This window comes from Anopheles cruzii, chromosome 3 (genome assembly GCF_943734635.1).
Source record: "Anopheles cruzii chromosome 3, idAnoCruzAS_RS32_06, whole genome shotgun sequence".
Taxonomy (NCBI): Eukaryota; Metazoa; Arthropoda; class Insecta; order Diptera; family Culicidae; genus Anopheles; species Anopheles cruzii.
The window spans coordinates 83,594,115-83,601,472 of NC_069145.1; positions in this window are offsets into that span (position 1 = coordinate 83,594,115).

Consider the following 7,358-nt stretch of genomic DNA (forward strand, 5'->3'; position numbering starts at 1 on the left):
GGAACACCCTGTATTTTTTGTAAATCTTGTTTCTTATCGAACATACTGTGTATATCTAACTTCCTAAATTGTCAATGCCTGTGCACCTTCCTATCGTTCTGCTAATCTCTAATGCATTCAACAAGAGCTTCAAACACAAACTCAATCACGTCCGGCTCGATTTATACATTTTTTTCTCTCGCAGCCAGTATTTCGGAGAGTAATTGACACCGCATTGCCAGAGCGGGCGATGATGATGATGCGACCGAACATTCGTCCGAATTACCGGGGCGGCGGCCGGCCGGTGTGATCATCATCTGCCATCACACGTCACTGATTGCCCTATGTGATAAGCGAACCGGAGCATCGCTAAATGGCGCTATTAATGGACACCACACGCCACATGGCGAGTTCGTGACTCACCCCGTCCACCGCCGCCGAGAGGCCGGCCGGCGCCAGTTCTTGTCCGCCCAATTTTTCGATCAAATTTAGCGACAATTCCGAGCGACGTCACCACCACCATAAAGCCTCGTTATCGCTTCGATTCGATGTGCACAATGCATATGACAGTGAGACCGCGACCCATCATCTCCGCGGCCAGTCAGCTGCGTGAGTGTAGCGCAGAGTGTGCGCGCAGCTTCCTGCCGAGAATGCGTAATCAAGGTGGACGCGCACGTGCCACTCATTGTTGTGGCGTTTATAGTCGCGCGAGAGTGAATCCGTAATTCCCGTAGCGAAGAAAGTGGACCCTCTCCCGAATTCTCTTCCGTCGATGGAACCCTTTGGCGATCGAAAGGAGTACGTGATCGCGATCGCGTGGGGCCTTCCCCAAAAACTCTCGCGCTCACGCTCGCTCGCTCCCTCGATCTCTCTCTCTTGGCAGGACGCGATCCACTCGCACACATTATGTCAGATCGGGCCCCGACGGTTACTCACACGCTTTCCGCGAACGCGACCGCGACGTCATCGATCGCGATAGGCCGCGAAAGACCTGGCAAAAAAAAAGAAGGCGATCGCGCGCGCCAACGCGAGATTTGGAACGCTGGCGGTTTCCGCTTTCGGTCGCGCCCGCCTTCGGTCACGATCACCCCAACGGCGGCGGCGGCGGCGGTGCAGGAGCATTAGAGAGCTCGCGTCTCCTTTTTTAGCACTCCGGTTTTGCTCATCACCTGTGCCGGGCGGGGTTTGGGAAACAAAAAACAAGGACCACGATCACGCAGCGAGCGTGAGCACAGGTTTTTTTTTTTGGGGGTAAACACAACTCCCGACCATGCGTGTGCGTGCGTGCGGCGTGATGGGGAACGGTATTTCGCGAGCAGCTGACTAATGCGCCCGCCGCGAGGTGACTAGAGCAAGTTCAAGAACCAATGGAGGGCAGCAGCAAAAGGGGATCACTCACCTTGATCGACGACGATGGCACTTCGCGCTAACGACACACACGCGGCACGGCGGCGGCGATCGATCGGCGATGGGGCGCCGCGCGTTCCAGGTTGGATTAATATTTAAATTGCACAAACACACACACACAGAAGCGGTCGCGCCAAAGGTGGTTCTTGAGCGCAGAGTGGTGTGGGTCGCGGGTGGGGACACACTAGACCCCGGGGCGCACAAAGAAACAGGGACCACCAATACCGTCCACAGTCCAGGGTTGGTGCGCGCGTGTCACTTTATGCTCCGTCCCGGTGTCCCGGGAATCCGCGGAAAAGGTAGAACAATAATGCACACTGTGTCTCGCGGTCGGTCGCGGCGCAAACTTTCGATCTCGCGTGGCGCACACCCGCCGCCCGCTCGCAATTACTCACGGGGCCTCCCGGCCCACGGGCACGGACTTTGTGTTGCTTTGTGTCGCGACGCGATCGAACGGGATCGTGCGCGAGCGAAGGTGAGCGCGACGTAAACGAACACGCCGCGGTGTGACCGATCGCGTCGACGGAATTTTTAAAACTGGCCGAATCCGAACCGAACGCGTGCGCGACTGCAGACACCGCGGAACAGACAGAGAGAGAGCCGGAGGCGCGAGTGAGATCACACACATACGGCCCGGAGAGTTTTTATCCAATGAATCATCGACGCCGTCATCGACGGGGCTTCGCGGGTCGCGGTTCGCGGACACACACACACACGCACTTGCTCGACGGACAATTGGCCGCAATCGATGACGTTCGATTCGCCCGTGGAGGCCCGCGCGAGGACCAGTTTCTTGAGAGACCGGATGACCCGGATCGACCGGATCGCGCGCGGGTCTCTTGCGCAACTCGGCGGGGAACTCCAACATCCGTTTCGGGGGCCTCGGCAGCAGCAGAAAAGCGACAGGCCCTCGGGTTTTTGGGTTTTAGTCTATCGATTACTTGACTTTTAATACGTCCAACTATATTCTGGAAATTAAAAGTTTAGTAAAAGCTTTGACATTTACGAAATGGGGCGCAAGGACGTTTGGCCGATGATGGTGAATATAACTGAAAAATCATTTTTTATCTGGCCATTTTATCTGGTGGCATCATCTGCCATTGGAAATGGAGAAGGAGCCACCGTCGAGATGGCGTACGCTATCGAGAAATGATGGCTAATTGGTTCTTCGGTGAAATATAGGGTGGTCAAAAAGGCGTTCCCTTTTTCATTTGGTTATAAAAAGAAAACTACTAAATATTTTTCGATGCTTAAACATTTATTTGAAAGGTTGATCATCACGATCATCACCACGACTGGCTTCGCAGCAGCCCATTCGATCGTCCCAATTTTTAAGCACTTTTTCGACTGTCTGTGGTCCTATCTCGCCAATGGCAATTTCAATGTCGGCCTCGATGTTGTCAATAGTTGCTAGTTTGTTCGCATAACATTTATCCTTCACCGCCCTCCAAAGATAATAATCCAAAGGCGTCAAATCCTAGCTTCTTGGAGCCCAATTCACATCACCATTTCTGCTGAATGTTCGATTTCCAAAGATGAAGCGCAAAATATCGATTGTGGCTGGCGCTTACGGCGGCTCCTTCTTCATTCATTCATACGGCGGCCGATAATGCCGCCAGACCAAAATCCGCACTTAACAGCCACTCGTTTAGGATGCATTGGCTTCTCTTGGACGACGTGTGGGTTTTCCGAACCCCAAATTCCGACAATTCTGCTTGTTAACATAGCCACCGAGGTGGAAATGAGCTTCAATGAAATGACCTTTTCAAATATCGCATCGTTTAAGATAAGATTTCGTTAATTTTTAAGTGTTTACTAAATGTCTAAAATTTCCAGATTTAAGTTTGACGATTTGAACGTCAAATAATGGGTAACTTGAAAAGAGAACGCTTATTTGACCACCCTTTAGCAGCTGAAAACTAGGACGACATCTTCGGAATCCAAACACTAGATGTGCTAGTAAGCGGTCACTTCTCTCAACGATGTCCTTTAGTAACCCCACGGAGGGGCTTAACATTTAAAGACCGAAACAGGCCTCAGGGGCTTCCCACGGCGCACACGGATACTATGTAGTGTGTGCTTCCCCAAACCGATCCGCTGCAATCTGGAGCATCCGAGGAGATTTACAGTCTAATCTTGCCGTTGGCAGGGGCTCGTTTGAACTGGATATGGTAAATATCCCGCGGAGAGAACGTCACGCCAGTCACTTGTCATGGGGCTGTCAACGAGACGAAGAAGGTATATCCTAGGATTAGACGCCGTGCCTTCTGCATGAGATCATGCGCAAACCGTTTCAGTTTGCAACACTGATAAGAGCGCATCGTGGGCCGGACTCTGGGAGTTGGCCACACGTTCTTCGCTTCTTCTCAGCAAGCACACGATCTCCACACGACGAGGCGAAGACAATGTTTAAAGCAATGATTCACGATGAACGTTCACTAAGCTCCGGCCGTGCGGACACCGCACGGAGCACCCGCAATGTTGCCAAAGTCCAGAGGCCCGTCCACCCAGAGCCGGATTGCGGAGGGTTGTTATCGGCTCTCGATCGTCGTTCGCCGCGAGATCTGCCCCCGTCGATAATCGCCGCGATTTGTGGACGCTATTTTTGGGCTCGCTTCCATATCACGCCGCATGTGACTCATGGTGCGCCTGCGTTTGATGATGTCCGCAGCCCGCTTTCTCTGTCTGCGATCTCGGATTCTAAGGGGCCATTAGTGACGGGGATCGACGAAGAGGATCCAGTTTTTGAACCTGTAATAAAAACAAAACAAAACGGAAAACCGAAAAGAAGTCATCTTCCCCCGGAGATATGTCCCCGGAGCGGCGAGTCGCTCTATGAGTCAGCGCGAACCCATCAAGTGGCGCCGTCAGCTCCCACGGATTTGGCGCGAGCGATCGACAGAAAACCGGAACGGTGACGGCGCCGTGCGCCGTGAATCCTTCGCGGCGAGAGCGCGAGCTACGATCAGCTGGGGCCGCCCGTCGATCGCATGAGCGTCCCTCTCGGCCGAGAGTCACTCATTGCGTAACAGCGCGGCGTGGCCCGGTCCCCGCCATACGAGAGATGTTTACGGCTGTGACGTCAAACGAGATATGTTTGGCCGGCTCTCGCGGTGGTAGTCACGGTCACTGTGCCACTAGGTTGGTGTCTGATGCCGGTCGCCGCCCCGGTCGATGATTCACAGTCAGCAGCGTGCGCTATCGCTCGCTTGTAATTGACTTCGCCGGGTGTACTCCGCCGTCAGGGGGTCGAGATTTGGCGGTACGCGGCGCGCGTTATCAAAAACGGCGCAATCAACCACTTTCTTAATCCCCGTATTGTGGCCCTCCAAGAGGGCACAGATTTCGGCGGTCCGATGACAGACGGAAATGCGGTTTACACCCTCCTTTTGCCACTCCTTCTTTGCTTGTATTGGTAGTTATTAATTCATTTATTTTCCCCGTTATTCGCTTATCGCACGGATTCGGTACGCAGTACTGCCCTCCACTCCATTAGCACTTCCCGTCGTCTGTGGTTTGCTTGAGTTTCACTTTGGGTAGCAGCAAATATGGTTGGGTTTTGCACTTCGATTACTTCCCTCCTAATGTCGCGCGCGCGTCCCTCTGGTGTGTGTCCCCAGCGCACCTTCGCATTCCTTTCCCACCTCGGCGATTAACCTGCGTTTTGTTTCATTTGTTTCATCGTTATCGTTACAAGATTTATTCACGTTCTACCTTTTCTCCGTCCGGGATAGCGCGCACGCGCTTTACACACGGCTCTTTGCGTGACGACATTTGTTGGTTTTGTTTCATTTACTTTTTTTGTTTGTTTGCTAGAACTTAGTTTACGAACCGCTAATATCCGTTGTTTTCTTTACTTTTATATCCTTTTTAAGCTGTCACCCCCCGCCGGACGACACGGCCTGGGCGCGTTGGCGCAGTTCACTCACAAAATATTATTTATCATTTGCTTATGCTGTGTTGTTTATTTGTTTGTGTGTTGCATTTTTTTTCTTGCTCCGAATATTGTGTCCAATAAATTCTCTCGCTCGCTGTGCACTGCTTGCCACCTTCCTACCTACTCGCGTTACGGTCGCTTGTTTTACAGTCAATCTTATCTTCGCCCACCGGACGGACACCGGTGGCCCATCCGGTGGCCCAACGAAGTCTTCTCCTGTGATGGTTTGCTGTTCGCGTCTGCCTTTTGCGTATATTGCTATCCTGTTGCGCCACCAATATATCTCACCATGTTTAGAATTTCTTAAAGTTAGCCACAAACCTACGAGATCGTCGATTATTCCAAGGACCAATGAGAGATGGTTCCACACGAGTGGCGACGGACCAAACGGAAGCGTATCTGATTCGAGCGAGAAACGAAGGGGATACCGTCGTCGTCGTATTCCTCTCTAGCAAACGCTATTGCTTTCTATTTCCACACGCCCGATCGCTCGATCGGATGAGGAGAAGGATGTCAACGGTCAAACAACTTATCTTTGCCCTTTCTTCGGTTTGGGGTTTGTGAACTTCTATTTTACTGCTGCTTACTGCTGCAACTAGGTTTGGTGTGTAAGTTTTTGCGTTATTTTATTCAATGTAGTCTTCGACGAGAACCACCTACTTCTCCTCGGCCACCCCCCTCTTCGCCCCGTTCTTCCGCCGGATCTTTTGGACGTGTTATACTTTTGAATGGTGATGATTTATGGTACATCCTCTGCCGTCGCGGGTTTGGTAAGCGCGCAATACTCTAGACCTGCTGCTGCTGCTGCTCGGGAACGGAACTGGAAGCTCCTGTCTGTCTGCCTGTCTGTTTGTGTGTGTGTGTGTGAGAGAGTTCTAGATGTGGCGATCTCCGCGCGGATGCAAAGATGGGCCCGTCCGCGGATTTCGAGCGCGAAATAAAACGAAGCGATTGTCACTAGGTTTGGTTTACGTTGACTCGCCAGCCGCCAGTCGCGGTCAGCAGAACGGAACAAAAGGACACTGTACTTGGTGTATGTGTGTGTGGTGTGTGTGTGTGCATGTGTTCGCGCGACCGTCCTTTAGTTCGAAATCTTACTAAGAGTGTAGTGGAAAAGCGCCTACAACAATTGTTATCGACAGATTATTTTACTCCTTTTAACATAGTTTCCCTATCAAGTGCTGCTAAACACGTCGCTTTCCGGAGTTCTCTCTCGCTCGTTCCTTCTTTCTGTCGCATTTGGTTTCATCATCTTTGCATTATAAAAAGGGCGGAATCGTAAAACCGTACCAGGTCATGGCGCGTTTCATGGCGGTACGCATACTTTTGTCTTCTTCTCTCTGTTCCTTCGGCGGCCAAAGATTAAGGGGTTGTGTTTTTGTAAACTGTTTTTGTCTTCTATTTACCTGACGCACATTATCGTATCGTCTCGGTTTGCTCTAGTGCCATGGCCACCAAGTAGGGCGCACGCGCACGCAGCTTCATTGTTCTAGTTTCTAATTATTTTTGTATGAAACGATTCGCATATCTGAGATGCTCTGCGTATGAATGGGTGTGTCTGTCTGAATGGGTGTGTGTGTGTGTGTGTGAAGAAGGTGTGCTTTAGTTTAGTGTTTAGTTTTCCTACACATTCCGGACATCCGGACAACGGTCATTAGTTGGTTAGTAAGAAATAGAGAGTAGAGTGTGGCAATTGTAGAGGCAGGTTTGGAAAATTGTGGCTGGCGTTACGAAAGGAAACAAGGGGTTAATATTGGTTTATAAGTTTAGTTGTTCGTCATTTGTTTACCACCCATCATCTGTTTGATATACACACATTCCGCCGACCGACCGACCGGCTGCGGTCGGCGGCCACTTAACGCCCAACGGTAACACACCAGCTCCCACCCAACAACTGCCGGCGTACCGTAAGCGGATCTATTTGTTTTATTAATATTGTTTACACGGTCTAATCACTCTCATACACAGCGCGTTCGGTTGTCACACGATCATCAGCATCTTCAGCGTCGCGACCGCCAGCCAGGGCGGTCACTAG